The 27500-nt window shown below is 35.5% G+C and overlaps 1 long non-coding RNA gene across 2 annotated transcripts in view; it reads left to right on the top strand.

Moving 5' to 3' along the window:
- Nucleotides 1-27500, top strand: part of LOC137653459 (uncharacterized) — a 191139-nt gene that overhangs the window by 89879 nt on the left and 73760 nt on the right. For both annotated transcript variants that reach the window (XR_011046489.1, XR_011046488.1), the window contains exon 3: nucleotides 1151-1223. This is a non-coding gene — a long non-coding RNA (uncharacterized lncRNA). The remainder of the gene's footprint in view (nucleotides 1-1150; nucleotides 1224-27500) is intronic.

The following is a 27500-nucleotide window of genomic DNA, read 5'->3' as shown; positions in this document are numbered from 1 at the left end:
ACTTACGGTCTATTAAATTTCTTATTCCTGAACCACATATTAATCTCTGCCACCGTCGTTCAATTAGTTCGTTATGTATGTTGCATAAATTTTTTCATAATTCGGATCATCCTTTACATCCTGTTTGTAATACTAAGTATGCAGTTAATTCTAATAGTTAGGACTTTTTCGTCATGAGGCTCAACACTACACAGTATTCTAGAAGTCTTATTCCAGCTGTGACTAAGTTGTGGTATGACCTTCCCAATCGGGTAGTTGAATCGGTAAATTTAGAGCTTCAAAAGTTTAAACTTATAGCAAATGTTTTTAGTTGAACAGGCTGAGACAAGTCTCATTTTATAGTTTATATACGAAAGGTCTGTTTTAATGTTGTTACTGTTCCTAAAATATATTTCAATCGTTCATTTCTACTCATATAGTTTGTTTATTTCTTTATTTCCTTTCCTCACTGGGCTATATTTCCCTGTTGGAGCCCTTGTGCTAATAGCATCCTGTTCTTCCAACTAGGGTTGTAGCTTAGCAAATAATAATAATAATAATAATGATAATAATAATAATAATAATAATTGTAATGATAAAAATATATCTATCACAATTTGTGAGTAGCCTATTTATATGTTTTATTATATTTTAATACATTTCTGGTTAAATCTAGAACAGCTGGATTCTCAGATACAGTTCCACTCTGGTTTCAAGAATTTGATTGATTGATTTTGAGTTATCTGGCATCGGTTTTCAGGAAAGACCATTCCCAAAATATAAAGAATCGGTCCTTGTTCTGCGAAAATTAATTTTTTTCCTTAGTAACACGAATTCGTAGTTATCCCATTAAAATTGTTACTTTTTTTGCCACGCGTATGAAAAATGGTTTTTACGTAATTTCATCCTGTAGGGCATTTTTATGAATTCTAGTAAAAGATTTTATATTTCTTTGCGTAACAACAGGAACTCGCATTCATTAAATTATAATGTTACCGTTTTTCATCAAGTATATGGAAAATGTTTTTTTTTACGAAAGTTCACCCTGTAAAAAAAAAAAAAAATTAATGAATGTCCTAAAAAGGTTTTATAACAACCTAGAGAAGTAAAATTTATTATTTTATCTTAATGAAATTGCCGATGAAGTTATCAACACATTTTTCAATTACAGGTGAATCATAAGACAAGAGCTGCCGAAACTACATGAAAAGTGTTTGGAATTGCTGGACAAGATTAAATCCAAGGTAAGAGTTCGAGTGGTTTTATTTTTCAATTTGTCATTGATTCAACACCAAATTCGAAGTGAATCAACACACAATATAGGGTCATTCAATTCTTATATATTTCATCATTATCATTATCCTTTTTGCTGTTCTGATGACCGTAATGATTTACAAGACCAAATACCATTAACATGTTCACTAATATCATTTCAACATGAGAATAACTGTGATTCAGCGAGCGTAGAATTTATGTTTCCATATTAACCGTTGCGTTGTTACCCTATTTTTTCATTCAATTGAATTTGAATATACATATGTATATGTGATTGTATATTACATTTCTTTTCATCTTCTCAATATTACTGTTGACGAATCATTAGCCTTATGTTACTTCTGCCAGTAATCAATTTATCCTAGAGCCATTTTGATCGGCGCGACTTGTTACAAAAGACGGAAAAACTATTTTTATATTCTTAATTAATTGATATATTCCTAAATAGATAAATGAACCGCTAAGGAATAAATTAAACTAATGTAATTAAACCTTTCCTAAGTCCATAACTTCTATCCGAACAATAACTACCATTGGTAAACGTAGTGTGCGGATGCACATCTTAGGTATTAACTGGAAAGCCGAGTGAATGCAACTAACTTTATTTGGACGGATCATGAACATTTATACAACCTGTTCCAATCAAGAACGGCCCAAAAATTCAAGCACAATGAGACAAGCATATGCAGGCATAAACTGGTTATCAGTGCGAGGGGAGAGCGATAACGAAATTATATAAAGAAATTACAGAAATTCCGTTACAGTGTACGAGCATGTATGATGCGTGTTGGTACAGTAGGTAGTGTCTTATTCAATCATATTATATCACTTTTAACTGGGAACTTTTGATTTTTCATATGATTATATATTTTTCTTATTGTATTTCCACTCTTTACTGCTAGTTATCCCTTTTCGTTACACTTTTTGTTTTATTTCTGTCTACATGTTCCATGTTCCCATTTCCTATGAATCTTTTCAGTGGTTATCGTGATAATTATTGGTACTGTAATCATTATCTTTAAATTCAATATCCAATTTCCTTTAGCCTTACCATATAGTTTATCATCATCATCATTATTATTATTATTATTATTATTATTATTATTATTATTATTATTATTATTATTATTATTATTATTATTATCATTATTAATATTTTTAAATTTAATATCCAATTTCCTTTAGCCTTACCATATAGTTTATCATCATCATCATTATTATTATTATTATTATTATTATTATTATTATTATTATTATTATTATTATTTCTATTCTTATTATCATTATTAATATTAATGTTATTGTTATTGGCATTATCATTATCGTTATTGTTATTGTTATTGTTATTGTTATGGTTATTATCACTTTCATTATTGTTATTGTTGTTGTTATTGTTATTGTTATGGTTATTATCATTATCGTTATTGTTATTGTTATTGTTATGGTTATTATCATTATCGTTATTGTTATTGTTATTATTAATTATCATTATCATTTATTATTATTATTATTATTATTATTATTATTATTATTATTATTATTATTTATTATTACTATTATTATCATTATCATTTATTATTTATTATTATTATATTTTTATTATCATTATCATTATCATTATCATTAATATTATGTATGATACAACATTATTTGGAAAAGCAAACTGATACAATCACAATGGCTCTAACAGGGAAAATTGCCCAGCGAAGAAAGCAAATAAGGGAATAAACAAACTATATATCAGAAGTAATGAATGAAAATATAGAATTAGATTCATTCTTTATCCAGTAACATTACCAACATATTAGAATAGTTTTCAGTCATCAGTCATAATAAAACTAATAGGTAGTAAGTTAGCCAGAGCACCAGCCACCTGTTGAGATACTATCGCTAGAGTTATCGGGTCCTTTGACTGGCCAGACAGTATTACTTTGGATCCCTCTCTCTGTTACGGCTCATTTTTCTTTTGCCTACACATACATCGAATGGTCTGGCCTATTCTTTCCCCACTCTCATCTATCGTCATAAACCTAACAATGCTGAGATTACCAAACAATTCTTCCTCATTCAAGGGGTTAACTACTGCACTTGTTCATTGGCTACTTTCCTCTTGGTAAGGGTAGAAAAGACTCTTAAGCTATGGTAAGCAGCTCTTTTAAGAGGACACTCCAAAATCAGACCATTATTCTCCTGTCTTGGGTAGTGTGCCATAGCCTCTATACTATGGTCTTCCACTGTTCTAGGGTAGAGCTTTCTTGCGTGAGGGTACACTTGGCCACACTATTCTACCATTTCTCTTCCCCTTGTTTTTGTATAATTTATATATGGAAGATCTATTTTAATGTTGTTACTGCTCTTAAAGTGTTTCACTATAATTATTCATTACTTCTCCTATAGTTTATCTATATCCTTGTTTCTTTTCCTCACTGGACTATTTTCCCTGTTGGAGCACTTGGGCTTATAGCATCCTGCTTTACCAATAAGGGTTGTAGCTTAGCGAGTATTAATAATAATAATAATAATAATAATAATAATGATAATAATAATAATAATACAGGATGCATGCATAGAGAAACTAAAACACAACTGAATCAATACATGAAAGGAAGCACGAAACGAAGCATTCAGCAAAATGTTAATTTCCCGTTTCTCTGTTCTGTTTTGATCTCTCTGCACTCACTATCTACTTCATCTTCATCACCCTCATCATCATAACCTTCATTCATGCATTTAACCGCTCTCCCATTCATTAATTTCTATCGAGAAATATAATGGATTTATGCCTGACAGAGAGAGAGAGAGAGAGGTTCGGATTGTCTTATCTCTGAAGGTTCTTAATGTTTCGATTCTTTTCTTCGGTTTTCGTTCGAATCCGGCTGATGAACCTACCCCAAACCGTTCATCTATTTCCGACAATGAACGTTACGAATGAATAAAATGAACAGCGATGTTATCAAACCTTTAAGTAAAAGACGAAGATAAACTCGTTACACGAAAAACAAACTGTAATGAATCTCATTTCATCCATTCTCTACGGAGTAGTGTTTCTCAAAACCGACCCGAAACCGGACCGGCCTTCAGAAACCTCCTTTTACATTGGCGCTGTTTTGATTGCAATCTTGATGGGGCGAATGCTGTTTGGAAAGTGATCCCGATTAATCTTGTATTCGAATGGTCGCTGTTTTGCTATCTCTCAATCGGCCTAAAGTCTAAACCGTGATTTGGCCTATATCTACGGGCGGAGTCGCGCGGTAATGAGTGAATTACAAGCCAGTGAGGTCTCAATAACATTGAAATGAAAGAGAATGATAGTAACAGATGGATGAAAGAGACTAGGAAATGATGAAAGATATAGATTTGAACGATAGAACCTTTAGGAGAATGGGAAGGGAAGAGCTCAAGGCTAAAGACTAGAGAAGTAGATAGTAAAAAGTGGAAGGATAAGATGAAAGACTAAAGTAGTTTGGGAATATAAGTACAAGAAAAAGGTCAAATAGGAGAAGAAATGTTCTATGACAATAAACCTGATTCATTTACCATGTATTGAGCTAAGACCAACTGCCTAAGTCTAAATGATAGGAAAAGACATGAATTAAGAGGAATGGTGGAATGTAAGCTGTGTGGGGCAGAGACAGAAGGCCTCGCCTATTTCATTCTTTACTATCCAGACCTCAGCGACGAGAGAAGGAAAATAATAGAACTACAGCAGCCATACGAAGAGGAGAAGAAAATAATTGGAAGCATTCTATTCAAGGAAGAGAGAATAGAAACAACTTAAAGTATATATCAGATGTAGAAAAAAAAAAGAGAAGAAAATAAAAGAACTATAATAAAGAAGAAAACTAAGGAGTTGCCGATGGAGAGGCAATCCCTCCGCCCAACACCTGAACCTGAACCTGACAAGTGTTTTTCTAGGAAAATTATACATACGATTCTGCCGATAGATGACGAAGGGAAAAGAAGCGTTAAGAGGGCGAAAAGGGAAGAAAACCGGGGGAAGAGGTCGTAAGAAATAGGAAAGTGAATTCAAGAAGTTGCAAAGATTATGAGTTGGAATTAAAGATACAGACCATGGATACTAAGGATATCATAAACCGCAGCTATGTAATGTAGCTATGTAATGTAAATATTCAATCTGTTGGTAATAAAACTATTCAAATTCGAACATTTATAAATTAAGAATATTTCTTTCAAGAAGAAACCGAAAACTTCCTTATTCTCTGAGGGAATAATGTGGATTTGATTATAGACACCAGTTATACAGTGTGATGAGGCAAACTACCTAAGAATGTGTATATAAACTTATTATGTAGGTCCTGTAGAGAGTAGGATTCCCTACGTGATAAGACCAAGAAAACAATCCGTAAGATCATAGAGAGAGAGAGAGAGAGAGAGAGAGAGAGAGAGAGAGAGAGAGAGAGAGAGAGTTACAAGGAATTTGGATGTCTCAAAGACTTTTTAGTCCATCGGCGGAGACTCCATTTTATTTAGAGAGTTCATATGATCTTGTCTAACTTATTCTTGAACTCGTTTACCGTGTTACTGTTCCCTACAAGTATTTAGAGAGAGAGAGAGAGAGAGAGAGAGAGAGAGAGAGAGAGAGAGAGAGAGAGAGTTACAAGGAATTTGGATGTCTCAAAGACTTTTTAGTCCATCGGCGGAGACTCCATTTTATTTAGAGAGTTCATATGATCTTGTCTAACTTATTCTTGAACTCGTTTACCGTGTTACTATTCCCTACAAGTATTTAGAGAGAGAGAGAGAGAGAGAGAGAGAGAGAGGAGAGAGAGAGAGAGAGAGAGTGAGTGAGTGAGTTACAAGGAATTTGGATATGTCAAAGACTTTTTAGTCCATCGGCGGAGACTCCATTTTATTTAGAGAGTTCATATGATCTTGTCTAACTTATTCTTGAACTCGTTTACCGTGTTACTGTTCCCTACAAGTATTTAGAGAGAGAGAGAGAGAGAGAGGAGAGAGAGAGAGAGAGAGAGAGAGAGAGAGGAGAGTGAGTGAGTTACAAGGAATTTGGATGTCTCAAAGACTTTTTAGTCCATCGGCGGAGACTCCATTTTATTTAGAGAGTTCATATAATCTTGTCTAACTTATTCTTGAACTCGTTTACCGTGTTACTGTTCCCTACAAGTATTTAGAGAGAGAGAGAGAGAGAGAGAGAGAGAGAGAGAGAGGGAGAGAGTGTGAGTTACAAGGAATTTGGATGTCTCAAAGACTTTTTAGTCCATCGGCGGAGACTCCATTTTATTTAGAGAGTTCATATGATCTTGTCTAACTTATTCTTGAACTCGTTTACCGTGTTACTGTTCCCTACAAGTATTTAGAGAGAGAGAGAGAGAGAGAGAGAGAGAGAGAGAGAGAGAGAGAGTTACAAGGAATTTGGATGTCTCAAAGACTTTTTAGTCCATCGGCGGAGACTCCATTTTATTTAGAGAGTTCATATGATCTTGTCTAACTTATTCTTGAACTCGTTTACCGTGTTACTGTTCCCTACAAGTATTTAGAGAGCGAGAGAGAGAGAGAGAGAGAGAGTGAGTGTGAGTGAGTTACAAGGAATTTGGATGTCTCAAAGACTTTTTAGTCCATCGGCGGAGACTCCATTTTATTTAGAGAGTTCATATGATCTTGTCTAACTTATTCTTGAACTCGTTTACCGTGTTACTGTTCCCTACAAGTATTTAGAGAGAGAGAGAGAGAGAGAGAGAGAGAGAGAGAGAGAGAGAGAGAGAGAGAGAGTTACAAGGAATTTGGATGTCTCAAAGACTTTTTAGTCCATCGGCGGAGACTCCATTTTATTTAGAGAGTTCATATGATCTTGTCTAACTTATTCTTGAACTCGTTTACCGTGTTACTGTTCCCTACAAGTATTTAGAGAGAGAGAGAGAGAGAGAGAGAGAGTGAGTGAGTGAGTTACAAGGAATTTGGATGTCTCAAAGACTTTTTAGTCCATCGGCGGAGACTCCATTTTATTTAGAGAGTTCATATGATCTTGTCTAACTTATTCTTGAACTCGTTTACCGTGTTACTGTTCCCTACAAGTATTTAGAGAGAGAGAGAGAGAGAGAGAGAGAGAGAGAGAGAGAGAGAGAGAGAGAGTGAGTTACAAAGAATTTGGATGTCTCAAAGACTTTTTAGTCCATCGGCGGAGACTCCATTTTATTTAGAGAGTTCATATGATCTTGTCTAACTTATTCTTGAACTCGTTTACCGTGTTACTGTTCCCTACAAGTATTTAGAGAGGAGAGAGGAGAGAGAGAGAGAGAGAGAGAGAGAGAGAGAGAGAGAGAGAGAGAGAGTTTACAAGGAATTTGGATGTCTCAAAGACTTTTAGTCCATGGGCGGAGACTCCATTTTATTTAGAGAGTTCATATGATCTTGTCTAACTTATTCTTGAACTCGTTTACCGTGTTACTGTTCCCTACAAGTATTTAGAGAGAGAGAGAGAGAGAGAGAGAGAGAGAGAGAGAGAGAGAGAGAGTGAGTTACAAGGAATTTGGATGTCTCAAAGACTTTTTAGTCCATCGGCGGAGACTCCATTTTATTTAGAGAGTTCATATGATCTTGTCTAACTTATTCTTGAACTCGTTTACCGTGTTACTGTTCCCTACAAGTATTTAGAAGAGAGAGAGAGAGAGAGAGAGAGAGAGGGAGAGTGAGTGTGTTACAAGGAATTTGGATGTCTCAAAGACTTTTTAGTCCATCGGTGGAGACTCCATTTTATTTAGAGAGTTCATATAATCTTGTCTAACTTATTCTTGAACTCGTTTACCGTGTTACTGTTCCCTACAAGTATTTAGAGAGAGAGAGAGAGAGAGAGGAGAGAGAGGAGAGAGAGAGAGAGAGAGAGAGAGAGTGAGTTACAAGGAATTTGGATGTCTCAAAGACTTTTTAGTCCATCGGCGGAGACTTCCATTTTATTTAGAGAGTTCATATGATCTTGTCTAACTTATTCTTGAACTCGTTTTTACCGTGTTACTGTTCCCTACAAGTATTTAGAGAGATAGAGAGAGAGAGAGAGAGAGAGAGAAAGAGAGAGAGAGAGAGAGAGTTACAAGGAATTTGGATGTCTCAAAGACTTTTTAGTCCATCGGCGGAGACTCCATTTTATTTAGAGAGTTCATATGATCTTGTCTAACTTATTCTTGAACTCGTTTACCGTGTTACTGTTCCCTACAAGTATTTAGAGAGAGAGAGAGAGAGAGAGAGAGAGAGAGAGAGAGAGAGAGGGAGAGAGAGAGAGAGAGAGAGTGAGAGTGAGTTACAAGGAATTTGGATGTCTCAAAGACTTTTTAGTCCATCGGCGGAGACTCCATTTTATTTAGAGAGTTCATATGATCTTGTCTAACTTATTCTTGAACTCGTTTACCGAGTTACTGTTCCCTACAAGTATTTAGAGAGAGAGAGAGAGAAGAGAGAGAGAGAGAGAGAGAGAGAGAGAGGAGAGAGAGAGAGAGAGAGTTAAAAGGAATTTGGATGTCTCAAAGACTTTTTAGTCCATCGGCGGAGACTCCATTTTATTTAGAGAATTCATATGATCTTGTCTAACTTATTTTTGAACTCGTTTACCGTGTTACTGTTCCCTACAAGTATTTAGAGAGAGAGAGAGAGAGAGAGAGAGAGTGAGTGAGTTACAAGGAATTTGGATGTCTCAAAGACTTTTTAGTCCATCGGCGGAGACTCCATTTTATTTAGAGAGTTCATATGATATTGTCTGACTTATTCTTGAACTCGTTTACCGTGTTACTGTTCCCTACAAGTATTTAGAGAGAGAGAGAGAGAGAGAGAGAGAGGAGAGAGAGAGAGAGAGAGAGAGAGAGTGAGTGAGTTACAAGGAATTTGGATGTCTCAAAGACTTTTTAGTCCATCGGCGGAGACTCCATTTTATTTAGAGAGTTCATATGATCTTGTCTATCTTATTCTTGAACTCGTTTACCGTGTTACTGTTCCCTACAAGTATTTAGAGAGAGAGAGAGAGAGAGAGAGAGAGAGAGAGAGAGAGAGAGTGAGTGAGTGAGTTACAAGGAATTTGGATGTCTCAAAGACTTTTTAGTCCATCGGCGGAGACTCCATTTTATTTAGAGAGTTCATATGATCTTGTCTAACTTATTCTTGAACTCGTTTACCGTGTTACTGTTCCCTACAAGTATTTAGAGAGAGAGAGAGAGAGAGAGAGAGAGAGAGAGAGAGTGAGTGTGAGTGAGTTACAAGGAATTTGGATGTCTCAAAGACTTTTTAGTCCATCGGCGGAGACTCCATTTTATTTAGAGATTTCATATGATCTTGTCTAACTTATTCTTGAACTCGTTTACCGTGTTACTGTTCCCTACAAGTATTTAGAGAGAGAGAGAGAGAGAGAGAGAGAGAGAGAGAGAGAGAGAGGGAGAGTGAGTGTGTTACAAGGAATTTGGATGTCTCAAAGTCTTTTTAGTCCATCGGCGGAGACTCCATTTTATTTAGAGAGTTCATATGATCTTGTCTAACTTATTCTTGAACTCGTTTACCGTGTTACTGTTCCCTACAAGTATTTAGAGAGAGAGAGAGAGAGAGAGAGAGAGAGAGGAGAGAGAGAGAGAGGAGAGAGAGAGAGAGAGAGTTACAAGGAATTTGGATGTCTCAAAGACTTTTTAGTCCATCGGCGGAGACTACATTTTATTTAGAGAGTTCATATGATCTTGTCTAACTTATTCTTGAACTCGTTTACCGTGTTACGGTTCCCTACAAGTATTTAGAGAGAGAGAGAGAGAGAGAGAGAGAGAGAGAGAGAGAGAGAGAGGGAGTGAGTTACAAGGAATTTGGATGTCTCAAAGACTTTTTAGTCCATCGGCGGAGACTCCATTTTATTTAGAGAGTTCATATGATCTTGTCTAACTTATTCTTGAACTCGTTTACCGTGTTACTGTTCCCTACAAGTATTTAGAGAGAGAGAGAGAGAGAGAGAGAGAGAGGAGAGAGAGAGAGAGAGAGAGAGAGAGAGAGAGAGAGTGAGTTACAAGGAATTTGGATGTCTCAAAGACTTTTTAGTCCATCGGCGGAGACTCCATTTTATTTAGAGAGTTCATATGATCTTGTCTAACTTATTCTTGAACTCGTTTACCGTGTTACTGTTCCCTACAAGTATTTAGAGAGAGAGAGAGAGAGAGAGAGAGAGAGAGAGGGAGTGAGTTACAAGGAATTTGGATGTCTCAAAGACTTTTTAGTCCATCGGCGGAGACTCCATTTTATTTAGAGAGTTCATATGATCTTGTCTAACTTATTCTTGAACTCGTTTACCGAGTTACTGTTGCCTACAAGTATTTAGAGAGAGAGAGAGAGAGAGAGAGAGAGAGAGAGAGAGAGAGAGAGAGAGAGAGAGAGGGGGGGGGGGGGAGAGTGAGTGAGTGAGTTACAAGGAATTTGGATGTCTCAAAGACTTTTAGTCCATCGGCGGAGACTCCATTTTATTTAGAGAGTTCATATAATCTTGTCTAACTTATTCTTGAACTCGTTTACCGTGTTACTGTTCCCTACAAGTATTTAGAGAGAGTCAAAACCTTTATTCCATTATAAAATGGTTATTCTGTTACATAACAATATACATTATTTACATAAAATTCACAATAATTGGATTGTAAAAAATTAGGATATATATACATTCAAGTAAAATTTAAAAAATATTACTTAAGTTTCTTTTTGAATAAATCAGAACTAACATTTATACATTTTCTTATTTCCAGAGGTAGTTTATTCCAGCAAGCTGGGCCCCTTATTGCCATTGAGCGTGAACCCAAATCAGTTCGATAGCTGTCTACAAATAGATTTTCATTCTGTCTGGTTAATGCATTCCTACAATTACCAACTGTAGGAAATGTGTATAGCCAGTTGGGATATTCTTTTCTCAAACTTTTAAAAACAAAAACACAAACATCGTACATACACTTTTCTTTTAATTTTATCCACTTTAATTGCTGGAGGGTTGGGGTGATGTGATCGTGTTTTTTCACCCCAATAACGGCTACTCTACCAGCAAAGTTTCGGATTTTTTGAGCTTTTTCCATGTGCATATCATTAGTAGACCCCCATATCTTAATACAGTAGTTTATTACACTCAAGACCAGACTTTCCACAATAAAAGCTCGAGTAGTATCATCAAAGTAATCTTTTACTCTACTTAAATACATTAGAATGCCACTAACTTTTCTACTCAGCTCGTCAATGTGAGTACTGAATGTCATGTACCTGTCCATGTGTAGACCTAGATTTTTCACATGTTGACTTATCTTTACTTCATCACCATCGCATTTTATTATAATGTCATTTGGAATTTTGCTAATATACTGTGAGCTACCCACAAACATGCACTGTGTTTTAGTGGCATTTAATAATAGCCCTTTTCTTAGAAAATATTTCTTAATTTTGAGCAATATTAGTTCAGCCCTTTTTATCAAGCCATCTAAATTTTCTATTTGATCAGCCAAAAGAACTTGGGTGTCATCAGCGTATTGAATTAGCAAGCAGTTTTCTATGTATTTAATCATGTCATTAACGTAGACTAAAAACAGAATTGTACCTAGGACAGATCCCTGTGGGACTCCAAATTCAACCTTTTCAATGCAAGAATTTACGTCTCCTAATCTAACTACCTGACTTCTATCCTTCAAGTAATCCTGAAACCAGAACGTATCAATGTAATGTTCCTTAAGAGATTTACACAATTCATCATGGTTGACACTATCAAATGCCTTTGATAGGTCACATAAAATTAATATGGAAACTTTTTTTCTATCAATATTTTTATAAATTTCATCTGTTAATTTCATCAAAGCTGTTTCTGTTGATAAACCTTTACGGAATCCATGCTGAGTGTTAGAAATCAAATTATTTTTTTTCTAGATGTTCCATTAACTGATTACATACAATCTTTTCTATTACTTTCGATATTACGGGAAGGATAGAAACAGGTCTATAATTACCAGGGTCGTCCTTGTCTCCTTTCTTGTGAAGAGGGTCTACGAGGGGTTGTTTCCAAATAGAAGGATATTTCCCAGTTACAATCGATGTATTTATGATAACCGTGATATAATATGCAATAACTGTAAGGGAATCTTTTAGAAAACTAGTAGGAATACCACCCGTTCCGTAAGCATTACTATTATTCAAACTCTTAACTGTTAATATTATTGTTTCTACTGTAACTGGTTGCGGTCTAAACAATCTTATATTATTGCCAAAATTATTTTGAGTGTTTCTAATATCTTCATTTTCGTACTTTTGTAGAATTTCCTGCGTTTTATCATAAGTTATTTTTCCTACATTAGCAAAGTATTGGTTAAATTGATCTGCTCTAGCTTTTGGGTTGTCGTATTCAATCTTTTTATTTGTTTTAGTAGATACAATATTATTCATAATTTTCCATGTTTCTTTGCGAGATTTACTTTTCTTGATCTTGTCTTTGTTATAATAAGCTTTGGCAGTACGCATTTTCGAATTGATGAGTTTTTTCATTTCCTTATACGAATTGTTAAGATTCTCATCATGTCTATTATGTTTAAGCCTTTCTTGCATTTTGTCCCTTTCAATCATACTGTTTTTGAGATCATTGTCTATCCAAGGTGCACTGGGTCTCCTTATTTCCTTCGTGGTTATTGGGGCACATTTATCTAAGGCACTATTATATAATTTATTGAAAATTCCTGTTTGAATATCTGTGTCATCAGTATGCATGATTGTATCTAAAATTATTTTCTGGTCTAGCAATGTATTGCACAAAAAATCTGCAGAATAATATTTTAAACACCTAGAGGTTACCGTGACTGGTTTACGTTTTGGCTTCTTAATATCTATGATAAATGAAATATGTTCATGGTCAGCTACAATACTTGGATTTACCTCAATTTTAATGACACTTTCCTGCTTGTTTGTTATTAACACGTCTAGTAGTGTGGATGAGATGGGGCTAACTCTAGTAGGTTTATTAATCATTTGATTTAATTTGGTGACTCTTAAAATATTATGTATCTTTGCTGAACCTAACATCAAATCATCATTTAGATCATCTATTACATAAATTGATTTATTCTTTAGAGAAATCATTCTCAGACATTCCAAAATATAGTTAAAAGTATCATTTGAAGCATGCGGATGTCTATATAAGCAACCAATGATAACAGAAGGTAGCTTACGAGATTGTACAGAGAGCCAAACCTCTTCTACCCCCTCTACTCTTTGAACATTAAGATTACAAATATTAACAGAAAGATTATTTTTTACATAAATACAACAACCTCCACCTCTTCCTTTGTCACATCTATATATTGTATAATTAGGAAATTCAATGAGTGAATCGACAACATTCGGGGTTAACCAAGTCTCAGTTAAACATAATACATCAATATTTCTGTTTAAGAGCATTAATTCAATTTCACATATCTTACTAAGGAGAGACTGTACATTCAAATATTCTATACACAAAAGATCGTTTTTTGGAGTCACATGATTATCTATCCCAGAGAGAGAGAGAGAGAGAGAGAGAGAGAGAGAGAGAGAGAGAGAGAGAGAGAGAGAGAGAGACCTAAATCAGGAATCTTAGTAGCATTTCTAACTTGTTAATGATTCTTTAATGATTCTCTAATGGTTTCGGTCATCTCCTTCCGTGACTTTCCATTTGACCAACGACGCTCTTCTTTCCTCCCGGACGTCCACTCGGGTCACGATTTCGTGGCTCCCACTCAACGGTAAGTTCCTCTTATCTCTTGAAAGGAGTTTGGTCATTCCGCCAGCCACTCCCCTCACCCACCCACTTCCCAAGTAGCTGGGCAGGGTATTTGAGAGAGATGTAAAGACGGTGATTAATTGATGGAAATAAATGAAGTGCTCTTATTTTCATTTTTTCCTTGCGTTAATTTGACCAGAAAGTATTGTTAATTTGCTTTTTTCTTTATATAAATTTGACCCGAAAGTATTATTTAAATTTTTTCTTTGCGTTAATTTCACCCGAAAGTATTGTTAATTTACTTTTTTCTCTACATAAATTTGACCCGAAAGTATTATTTTAATTTTTTCTTTGCGTTAATTTGACCCGAGAGTAATTTTAATTCACTTTATTTTTTACATAGATTTGACCCGAAAGTATTATTTAAATTTTTTCTTTGCGTTAATTTGACCCGAAAGTATTGTTAATTTACTTTTTCTTCTGTACACGAATTTGACCCGTAAAACCGAACTTTCTTGTTCACTTAAGTGTTTCGATAATGTGGATTTGTCAATAAACACCAGTTTGCAGTGTGATATGTAAAATACCTAAGAATGTATACGATAAACTTACCGTGTAGGTTCTGTAGAGAGTAAAGTTCCCTTGCGTGCTATGACCAGGAAAGCTTAGTAAAGTTAAAGGATATATTGAAAGGGCTGCGAACTTATTTCAACTGGTCACAAACCCGCTAAATTCCTCGTTTCAGGACCCACAATAGTTTATCATATGCACACACTTTAAGTAGACACATTGGAAAAATACTTTTCTGACTATATCGTTTGCTACATTTCTCGGACCTTTATGGACAGTAGACAACCATATGTTCAGGAAGTTTAAGTTCATCAAAATTATTTATTTTAACTAATTTCAGCAATCATGCTAATTTTTTCAATCTGTTCTGCTCACCTTAATCATTCATTCATTATCCCCCATTTATTTTAATTTTTAACCTTTAATTCATCCAGTACCCCTTTGTATTATCATTTTCAAAGGAAGTCCCTGCATTACCCCCATTCTTGCAAATCAGATTCCACTATTTACCGATTTCAACACTGGTCACGACAAAGCCCTTGCCTTCGACGGCTAATCTCTTCATTTCGCGTTGGTCGTTCCACCCAAGGTCATATAGAGTAGACCTTGGATGAATTGGTTCCACCTATCACAGTGAGGAGAGCGTCTGAGCGTGTGTTTACTCGATACGTTCATTATTTGTACTCATGAGGGAACTCGGACCTCTAAAACACTGTAGTGATATGATATTGATTTTAAAAATATTATTTTGATAAGGATTGTGTAATAACTATATAACTTAAACTTGAGTCGTGAGTAGAATATAAGTGACAGAAGTTATCATTCATAGAAAATAATGCATTCACTCTATCAGGGTCTAGAGATTTATTATTATTATTATTATTATTATTATTATTATTATTATTATTATTATTATTATTATTATCATGATCAAATTCATTATCATTATCCTTATCATTACCATTATTATTATTATTATTACTATTATTATTATTATTATTATTATTATTATTAATAGATAAACTACAACATTAGTTGGAAAAGCAGGATGCTATAAGCCCAAGGACTCCAGCAGGAAAAAAAAGCTTAGTGAGGAAAGAAAATAAGAAAGAGATAATATATGAGATGTAATGGGTAAAGAATATAAAATATCTTAAGATCGGTAGCAACTTTGAAATAGATATGTCACATATAGATTATAAGAGGAGAGACTCATGTCAGCCTGTTCAACAGAAAAACATTCGCTGGAAGCTAGAGCTTTTGAAGTTCCACCGATTCAACTGGCTGATTAGGAAGATCATTTCACAATTTGGTCACAGCTAGATTAAAATTTCTAGAATGTTGTGTATAATCGAGCCTTATGAGGGAGAGGGCAAAACTGATAGAACTACCTACATACCTAATACTTGGTACAGGATGGCACTCTCAGGAAAGATCCCATTGCAAAGGGTGGCCAGAGTAATGAAAAATCTTATTCAACATGCATAATAATCTAACTGAACGACAGTGCCAGAGATTGATATCCCGATCAGGAATAAGAAATCTAATATACTGCAAGGTTTTGTCCATCAAATTAAGATAAAATTCAGCAGCTGAAAAGACCAGAAAGGAGAACACTTTTTGAAACAAAGTAGAATGAAAGAACCAGAATATTTCTTTAGAATGGATTGATCACCGAAACTCTTAAAAGACTTGCTCAATAAGCCAATTTTTCGTGCACTTGAAAAAGAAACAGAACTATCATGTTTCTCAAAACTAAATTTTCTTTCGAGAATCACAGCTAAAATTTGATGAGTCACATATAGTTAAATAAAAATTATTGATGCACCGATCTGGATGTTGAGGACCCATTGTCCTCTACCTACTTACAATCATGCTTTGGGTTTGGTAGGGTTCACTTCATGCCCCATAATTTGCACTATGCATTAATTTTATCTAGACTCTAATGAGGGATTCAGCAACCCAAGATTTACATTCAGGAAATGGAATTGATATAAAGGGAGCAACATCATCTGCATACGCAACGAGTTTGTTTTCTAGGCCACACCACATGTCATGTGTAGGCCTATATAGTATGAAAAGTAATGGCCAAGAACGCCGCCTTAATGAACACTAGCTATCGTATTCCTGTACTCACGATGATCCCCTCAACAACAACTTTTTGCAATCTATTACTTAAAAAATTAGTAATGAGACTAATAGTCCATGGGAAATAGGCCAAAAAAGGTTATTTAGTCAAACAAATTACAATATTTTGTTTTATTGCATGAACATGGGACAAAATCGGCCATTTTGAAGTTGTGAAAATCACACTTTTAACGTTTTCAGAGGGTACATTTTTCCATGTTTTCCTGTTTTCCTCCAAAACGGTTCATCGTACGGGTAGAAGGTATTGGTACAAAACAGATAGAAAATTAAATTCTACACATGTTTGTCTCTATAAGTATTTACCCTAAAATTGAAAATTATTGTGCAAACAAGCCCGGAATTGGAATACACACATTTTGGAGAAACTGAAAAAAATCGACTTTGTACTTACATTTACCTAAATATCTCTTAAAATACTAACTTTACGGTAAAATTTCATAGAATTGCTCCTTTAGAGTGAAGATTTTTCTTTATTTTGACGTATTTACTTTCCATTATATCCTGATATTTTGCAAAAACACACACACAAAAATAGACACAATTTTAATTCATGGAAAACCGATGAAAATAGAAAACTCAGTAAAACAAATTGCAATAGTTTATTCTATGCACGAGTGTGTCATTTGGACTCTTTGGAACACCACAGTAAATAATATGACATATTCGGCCATTTTGAGTTTGTGTAATTCCGTATTAAAAATGGCGGCCGTTCTCATTGTGTGAATGGAAGTATCCTCTAAAATTTCCACTTATATATATATATATATATATATATATATATATATATATATATATATATATATATATATATATATTGATTACTCAAAAAAGCATGGTCTCCAGGAATTTATTGCAGACATCAGTTTTCACCCGTGACCTCTGTGGGCCCCTGGTTAAAATGAAGGCTGCACTTAATATTTCAAGAAAATTATCTTTGCAATTTACTCGGGTTTTACAATGGTTGTAATATATACAAGATAACTAAAATGACAAACATCAAAATATTGATTAGCTCTTGACGGTGTTTGAAAATAACAGAAATAAAAAAATGCAATCATTGTTGCTCAAAATACATGCACAAACTAAATTAATCATGTTCAGTGTCTTCGTCTATTAATATGTTAACACAAGTGTTAGTTTGACACTCCTCACAAAAATCTGTACAATATAACTCGTGTTTTTTGCATGAGCAGTGCTGAGTGTCACAAAAGCCTTTGTATTTGCATCTGATTACTCTCAGCAAGGCATCAGGCGCAGGGCTGTTATCCATCGTGCAAGGAATTACGTTTCTTCCATTTCTCTTCCAGCCCCAATCGTCAGGTTTAATATCACTGTTACCTAGCCAGAATTGTTTGATAATAAACCCGGAATGAATGATATTTTGCTACATCACTAGTAGGTGGCAGGTCTTTCACATCAACACTTCTCAAACTCTTGATGACTTTGCCCTGAAACTTTTTCTTTCTCAGGTCATCAAGAGTTGCACAATCACTGTTAGAGCTGTATCCTCTGCTATAGCGTATGTTACCTTGCTAACTGCCATGTTAACTGCCTCTTGCACTATTAGAAAATCTGCATCTCCCTCTGCATGCTTTGTTGATACACCATGCTCCTTCAGAGTTTCCAACAGAAAGTTGATAAGTCTCTGTTTGTTTTTATGGTTTGCTAGAAATGCCTCCTTAGTTCCAAAGGTAAAGACTTTAGTGTGTGTCAGGTGAACATCTGGGGCAACATTTAAGCCCCTAGCACGCTTTTGATGAGTCACATATTTTGTCGATGCAGTATTGCTTAATCCATCGAAGACAACAATAGGATAGCTATTTCTCTTGACAAGAACAACATATTTGGATGCAATATCTTCATATGTTTCTCCTGCAGTCCATTTGATGTGTCGAAGCAAGGATCCACCATCAAAAACAGAACATTCAGCATCAGGGATTGACTCAGCTTGACTTATAGTGGATTTTGCTATGGCATCTGCAAGCTGAGATTTGGTGGCACTTCGAGGAAGTCCATTGCTTGTGAACAGTGATGGTGGGTATACAGACAGTTCAAACCTCATGATTTCACTTAACCTGATTTCAACATTACTGGCTATCACAAGTAACTGCTGAAATAGAGCTTGAGGATCTACCTGCACTTCAACTCCATCTGTTACTATCTTCTGACCCATTGTCTTGATTTAGTGTTTCTTTCTGAAGGTATAGTTTGCTGCATTTTGGTCTTCCATTATTTTGATTATATTGTTCCTAAAATCTTTGGCAAGGTGAGCATTTGACTGTGGTGCGGATAATCCTGAAATAATGTTGTACAAATACTCATTTTCTGTGAAAGGACTATGTTGTTCTAGGTACTGGAAAATCTTTGAAGTATCATCCTGATCTCTCATCCTTCTGGATTCAATCAAGTCTTTGATTCTTTCAATGCCAGTCTTCTCCTGGACACTCTTTACTTCATCACTTATCTGAGCAAAGACTGGCATGGCTTGTAACCATCTTGTTCGTTGAATTTCATCCATACCTCGTCCATGTGTTAAGCCTCCTGTTGACTTTATGGATTTCATTAACACCTGCTCAATAACAAGATCTGGTGCTAACCCAGCCCAGTATCTGTCCGATCTCCTAATGAAGAACAAATCAGACTCAATAAGTTGGTCATAGAGTTTCTCATTCGTTTTCTGTAGGTCCACCATGTCCTGGAGGAATAGATGTGCTGATTTTGTGGTTATTGTGTCCAGAGGCAGCAAAAAATGGAAGCATTCTTTGTAGTGCCCTGAAGTACAATGTTGGCTTGCTGGTTCTTTGACCTTTGAGTGCAGATTGCAGGATATCCATCATCTCCATGTACTGAACCCATAATTTTCCATTTGGGCTCTGTTGTAGCTGATCCTCAATATCTCTGAGCCTCTCTTTAACTGCCAATATGTCCTGGTCTTCAGCTTCCACTTCTGTTTCTGTTGATCGAAGAACTTTGTCAAACTTCTGTAATGCTCCATCTATTGAATTCTGAGTGGCCTCATGATCTGATGCTTTCTTGACCACTAATACATTCAAACCAGCATCAACTAAGAAGTGGCCACGTACTGCTCGCTCATATGCCTTTCCAGTCAGCATATGGTTGACAGTGTTGGGCCCATACACAAGCTCCAGTAGTGTTCTCAGTCCACTATCTTTCATGATGTGACCCATGGTGCCCAGGAAGCTCATTAAGGTATGGAATGGCCCGAGGATGAGAACAATATGTTTGAGTTGGTTTTCATGGCTGATGATATGCCTTGCCTTGAGCCACAAGGGTTGATCAAATGTGATGACAGGCGATATGTTATATTTCATGCACACGTCATTTACAAACATCAGGGTAGTAAAGATACAGCTTAAATTGTTTGGATCCAAGTCAACTATTGGTAAGAAGTGGAAGGATGCTTTTCCTAAATGGCTACCTCGGGTAATGGTCTGCATAAAGCCGGACCATCCAGGCCTGTTGCATCTATAAGGAAATGCAATCTTCCAAAGGGTATCAAGATGTTCTCTGATGTTTCGTGATAACAGAATATTCTGTCATCGGCCATGCAGGCGTTAAAAAGTGGAAATATGAGAAGATACGTCAGTTCAAACAGTGAGAACGGTCGCCATTTTCAATATGGAATTACTCAAATTCAAAATGGCCGAATTTGTCATATTATTTACTGTGGTGTTCCAAAGAGTCCAAATGACACATTCGTGCATAGAATAAACTATTGCAATTTGTTTTACTGAACCTTCTATTTTCATCTGTTTTCCATGAATCAAAATTGTGTCTATTTGTGTGTGTGTGTGTTTCTTTTGCAAAATATCAAGATATAATGGAAAGAAAACACGTCAAAATAAAGAAAACTCTTCACTCTAAAAGAGCAATTCTATGACATTTTACCGTAAAGTTAGTAGTTTAAGAGATATTTAGGTAAATGTAAGTACAAAGTCGATTTGTTCAGTTTCTCCAAAATGTGTGTATTCCAATTCCGGGCTTGTTTGTGCAATAATTTTCAATTTTAAGGTAAATACTTATAGAGACAAACATGTGTAGAATTTAATTTTCTATCATTTTTGTACCCATACCTCCTACACATACGATGAACCGTTTTGGAGGAAAACAGGAAAATATGGAAAAATGTACCCTCCGAAAAAGTGTGATTTTCACAACTTCAAAATGGCCGAATTTGTCCCATTTCGGATATGGTGTTCCTAAGAGTCCATATAACATGTTCATGCAATAAAACAAAATATTGCAATTTGTTTGACCTAAAAAGCTATTTCCCATGGACTATAAGAAAAGACCCACCTCATGATTAATACGGTCAAAGGCAACACTAAAATCAAGCCAATAACACGAACTTCCTGTCCACAATCAAGGGATTTATTTCTGTATAGCATTGGAAATTGTAAGAAGGGCATTACACGCTGCAAAGCCTTTACGAATGCCAGATTGCAAACTAAAGAACAGTTTTATTACCTTCAGCATAACTATTCAGACGTTTTGCCAAAAGACGTTATGGAAAGTGGTCGGTTATTCCCATCATCTAAGAATATGTCTTGTATATTCAAAAGTAGCATCTGATTTCGTGAAACCACGTATTTCGTATTCAATTCATCACTCAATCCAAAACTATTGATGTCCTTAAGAAAGCTCAGCAGGAATTCAAGACAAATAATGACAACTATTTTATACGCTTTTTATAGCAGGATTGATTTAAAAGATTTTATTGTTTGTAAAGCGAAACACTGCCCATCGTCGTATGTGGTGATCGTAAAGCACCGAAACACACCTGCATTTGTTGTCCGTTGAAATTTTCATTCGTCCAGGTACAACTTATAAATAAGCAAAAATAGTCTTGTGTTGTCACCTTTTCTATATTACAGTGCATAAGTTCATCTAATTCGTGTTGTTATGCTTTGAAGTGGCTTTCTTTGAATAACTTCCGTTCATGTGGCATTATTCACGTAAAGCTACATACACGATGTCACTTTAATTTGTCTGCTTTCTCAAAGCTACTGATATGTGCCTACTTTCATATACCTGTTTACATAGATAGCCATGTCCAAGGTGCTACGTACAGGATTTTACTTGAATACGTTACTTTATATTGCTCTATCTCTATACGGTTATTTTTTTACGGCATCTCCCATATGGCTATTTATTTATCACTATCTACGCCGGAAATGTATTCGACATATCTTCTGTAACTCGTTATATATTGCTCATACTTGAGGCTATTTACAACTTCTGCTCCCATAGGAACTCTAACGAACTGCTATTTCCATGAGGTTATAAAGTATTACAGTCTTGGAACCATACACATACTTATATATATATATATATATATATATATATATATATATATATATATATATATATATATTTATGTATATATTATACATATGTATGTATATATACACATATATATATGTATATATATACATATATATATGTATATATATACATATATATATATATATATATATATATATATATATATATATATATAGCCCTACTTACAAAGCGGCTACTTAGATATTGACATTTTCATTGAGTTACTACTGGACGCTAACAACATTTCGCTACATTTAAAGGTCTGACTATATTCAATTATTTCCTGGGGGTAAACCATAAATGAATATACTAATGAAGCTGTTTAAATAATGCTAATTCCTTGCGCTAGTCGTAATTCACCACTTGCGTACGTCTCCTTACAAAATCATACTCTGGAATAGTCTTAAATAGTCAAAGGAGTTGCCTATAATCATTAAACTTAATTGTGGCTATTCATACTCTTCTTTTTTTTCCATCGCGTGTTCAGTGCTCAATTATAAAGCTACAAAATGTGGTTATCAAAGTTTCTTGGGTGTTGCATATTTCATTTACGATAAAAAAGTATTTTTTATTGCATGGAGTACACTTGGTTGTGAGTATGATTGCATTTGTTCAAGGGTACACATATGACGAGTTTTATACATTTGATATGTGTTCCTATGTATGTTATTCACGAAATTAAGGGAGTGACTCGAGAAGCTTATTTTTAGATGTCTCTAAGCATGTAAATGTGTAGATTGAATACGGATAGATAGATAAATAGATAGATAGACAGATAGAAAGATATATAGATAGATAGATAGATATAGATTGATAGATAAATAGATAGGAAAATAGATAGATAGATAGATTTAAGGATCGTTCCCGCCAAACCAAATTCTCAAATATAGATATTCCCAAATATTTGATAAGCAAACATCCATTCGTATTCGTCCCTTCCATTGCAATAAGAGAAAAAACATCCGATGTTTACTTATTGTTCAAGAAGAATGACACAGCATAAACAACGTCTGAACCTCCTATAGTGGTGACATCTCGCGGCTCACAGATGAAAAATGGGGTTAGTGGGCGATCTCACTAGAAAACAGCCCGCGGAGGAAATCATTATTTTTCTTTCATGGATCACTACACCCCGTAGAGTCCGGGTACACAGTGCACTGTAATATCTCATGCTACACCACCTCATCTCTTCGAGTGTACTCTGTGTGTGTGTGCATTATTAGATGCGATTACATTTCGAGGAAGGAGACAAAAACATTTCAGATTTATGCTCTCGTCTCTGGAACATGTGAGGATGATGATAAATTCTACTTTTTTTTCTATTCGTACTCATTCTCTCTCTCTCTCTCTCTCTCTCTCTCTCTCTCTCTCTCTCTCTCTCTCTCTCTCTCTCTCTCTCTCTCTCTCAAGTGTGTGTAAAGATATTGAAATAAATTTTGAAAGAAATTAAATCATAAAAAGGGGAGGGATAACCGATATAGAAAGAGGAATTGTATGCTGAAATTATATAAATGAAAAGTGATTGTAGCATAATGGATGTCAGGATTTGAATGAGAGATGAATCACAATGTTTGAACAGAATAATAAGGAAAGTAAAATGAAAAGTAAAGACAGGAATTAGAAAGAAGAATAAAGAAGACAAATTAAACAAACAAAGAAATAATTCCACCTCTTATCCTCTCCCCTTTTCTCCTCATCTCTCCATTCCCTACTCTAATCATCCCCCCCCCCCCCCCCCCGTCCATTCCTCCGTCTCATCAGTGACTCTCCTACCCTCTTTTACCTATCAACTCCCTAAGAATAAGCTCGATAAATACCTAAGATGCATCCCAGACCATCCAAGACTGGAAGATGCAAAATACACCGGAAGATGCATTAGCAACTCTCTGGTGGATATACGAGGGGCCTCACACTGAGGGACCTGGGGGAACCCAAACAAAAAATAAGGCAATAAGGCAATAAGGCAATCTATTCACTTCCCCTCCTTCTGTATTGCCTTTCCTATCCTCTTCCACGTATACTACACTTCCATTTATCCTTTATCTATTCTCCTCCACTTAAGCAGCCTATTCTCCCTTACCTGATTTTAAACTCTCTTTCCCCTACCCGAGGGATGGGGAGAGCTGAGCGTGACCGGAAAATATATATATATATATATATATATATATATATATATATATATATATATATATATATATACATATACACACCTATCTAATCCTTTTCCTCCTTCACCTATCCACTTCATACTACCTTCCTCTGACAGCGTCTCCCCCCTCCCAGTTCTTTCCCATCCTCCTTTCCTGCTATTCCATCTTCTTCTTCATCCTCCATCTCCCCTTTTCGTGTGTTCTTCCTTCCCCCGCCCCCACCCCCTTTAGTTAGACATTCCAAGTCGGTTAATTACTTTCTAATTGCAGCGTGACGTATGCACCAGTCCAACTAGCCCGCGGTCTTATCGCTTTGCTCGGGGAGTTCTTCCTTGCTCTGAACTCGGGCGTTCTTTTCTCCCACTGTCAGACGTTTGCGTTTTAGTTAGATATTGTTGTATTTTTAGCTTTAGTTTAATGGGTTTTGCTAAGACTTTGCATTCTGTTGGGAATTATGCATTACCTATTGCTAAAACCCTGTTCCATTAGGAATTAATATTTTTTAGATAATTTATTTTTTTTACCTAGTGAATTCGACTTTCTTATAATCCTCGTTAGAATAAACTGAATTTTTTTTTTTCAGTATTCTAATTAATGTTATTTTGCTATTGCTTTTTCTTGTAATTAGAATACAGCTGTAGATTACTGATGTATACACAGACATTCACACAGGGGATGACGTCATCAGTCTGCCCAACGTGGTTCACTGTAAGCACAAAGGATCACTGAATGGTCTTTGTCGCATTCCTTCAGACCCTAGATGCACCCACTTCGTACCTTTTCACTTTTCTCCTTTCTAATCTACCTCTCTCACATTTTTCTGTCCAACCTCTTTTAATTTTCGTATTACAAGACTGATTTATCCTAGAAGCACCTCAGTGATGATTATCCTCCCTGGTCCCGGCGCTTGGTCTTATGACCAGAATACATGCATCTATTCATTAGCTATATGCAACAACAACAACAAATGCAGCAGTTTCTAGTCCACTGCAGGACAAAGGTCTTAGACATGTCTATTCATATATGAGGTTTGAACAGGTTTCATCACCACGCTGCCCAGTGTGGATTGATAATGGTGGAAGATTTTCATGTGATCACTCACAGCTAACCAAACTAGTGTGAGTGGTCCTGACTAGTACAGTTTTGCTGATCAAGGTGATACACAAACCCTTTTACCACTTTATTACATCCCTAGTACATATGCAGATATCATTGAATATATGACTTATATCTATAAAGCTTTATCATATGCATTTAATAAGGAATACTAAGAATAATCAACCTCTTAATTTTGGAATATAAAAAAGTTAAGATTCTAAGGGCACTGAAATAGATTATTTCATCAGTTATACAACAAAGTTTCAAAACTGTAAATAATAAAAAGTAAAGATATTCTTGCAACCATTGCAAGTAACACTTAAAAATCTGTAGTTTTAGGGAGTTATCTTCGAAAATCCTGGCATTTTTCTTTTTTAATTTATGGATAGTGGAGGGTAGTAGGGCAAGGCAATTTGACCAGAGGTATATTTACTGTTTATTTAAAGAGAATGTGGGTTTAAGTTGAATAGATCGGAAATCAGAAGAAAGCCCAATGACGTCGATAGATAGCAGATGGAACCGCAAACACACATCCGGGTAATTGCTCTTCCTTCTACGGAGCAGAATTAGGCGGGAATCAAATATTGACAAGGATCAATTAGCACAGGCTAAATAGAACGACCCCAGGAATCCCGCATTTTACTAGTTCTTCGTCGCTTCTGCACTTAACTGAAAAACCCTGAAAGTTTTAATAGCCATTAAACGAATTAATTTAAAAGATAAAACCTTTTATTACAATCAATTAAGGTCGAGAAACACGGTGATGATTGTCTCAGCGACGAGATTCGACGATCTAGATTTCTGGAAGTATCTGGTAACTTGAGTCCTTCGTATAAGTTATTATGCTTGATTAGGGGCGTCGCAGTTTGCAGAGTCGCAATTTACGAAATCTTACACATGTTATAATCGATAGTTAGAGAATACATCCAACAATTCTGTGCCTAGTATCGGTAAGCAAGAGCTCCAAAAGACCGTCATAAAATCCGTAATCGTTGTAATTGTGGCAAAGCAAGCTGGGGTGCCCAGAGGGCATATCTTCCACAGCGGGTATTTAAACAAACTTCATTATATAAGCCCCGCCCCTGACCAGGTATGCTCTTCTTTCGCGCGAGATTTATATGTTTGTGTACATGTACGAATAATGCATCTTTCGTCAAGAAATCTTGTATTTCTTGTGTGTATAAAAATGTCCGTGTGTAAGTTTACAATGCAAATAAAAAATTAAAATTATTTCATAAATAAAAATAGGGTAAATAAAAGCATATCAATGAAGGCCAGCAATGATTTGCAAAACTTACTTATTCAAGATTCACTTCAAGGCTGCTAGCTGGACAAGGCTATTCAAATATTTAAAAAATGCCCCAAGCTTCAAGCGAGCGGCAAAACTTAGTGAATCTAATGCTGGTGTCCATCTTCCAAAAGAAAAGAAGTTAGAAAAGGAGGTCAGCCTATTAATGGAGCAAAATATGAACGGACTTAGGGATAACAGTAGTAGACCTCTCTCTCTCTCTCTCTCTCTCTCTCTCTCTCTCTCTCTCTCTCTCTCTCTCTCTCTCTCCTGTGTTTTATTCCGTATCTCTGATGGTGCGATGCCCTGGTCCATAACTCGGAGAGCGTTGCGCGCTTGCGTGTTGGGCGCTCTTCTCCTGGCCATTACCGAAGACGTAAATAACTCGTTCTCCTAACGAGCCTGGAGCGATTACAGTTTAGTTAGGAACGAACTAACCACGCCCATTACGATGCCGTATTAGCTCTCGTCCTCTTCCTCATTTTCGTTAAAGGTTTTCTTATTCATCTCCTTTTACTGAACTTTTTCTAATTAGATTAATTTTTGTTGAACATTTTCTTAATTAACACATTATTGCTGAATATCTTTAAGTTCATCTAATTTATGTTAAAAGTGTTACTAGTGAACTAATTTTGCTGACCATTTTATAATTACACTCATTTTTTCTGAATGTTTTCTTATTTAACTAATTTATTCTAAAAGTTTTATTATTTAACTAATATATTCTAAATGTTTTCTTATTTAACTAATTTTGCGGCATGTTTTTTTAGTCTGGGTAATTTTGGTCCAATGTTTTCTAATTTCCCAGCCTACGCTGAAAAACAAATATTATATTTTACCCATTTCTTCCATTCCAACTCATATTCTCAGGTTTCTTCGTTTGACTTCATTTAACTGAAGACATTCGTACTCCTCTCATTTTCTCTGAAGATTTTCTTATTCAAAC

The sequence above is a fragment of the Palaemon carinicauda genome, chromosome 14, assembly GCF_036898095.1.
Source record: "Palaemon carinicauda isolate YSFRI2023 chromosome 14, ASM3689809v2, whole genome shotgun sequence".
Classification (NCBI taxonomy): domain Eukaryota; kingdom Metazoa; phylum Arthropoda; class Malacostraca; order Decapoda; family Palaemonidae; genus Palaemon; species Palaemon carinicauda.
Note: the sequence above shows the minus strand (reverse complement) of the source record. Positions and strands in the feature narration are given on the sequence as shown.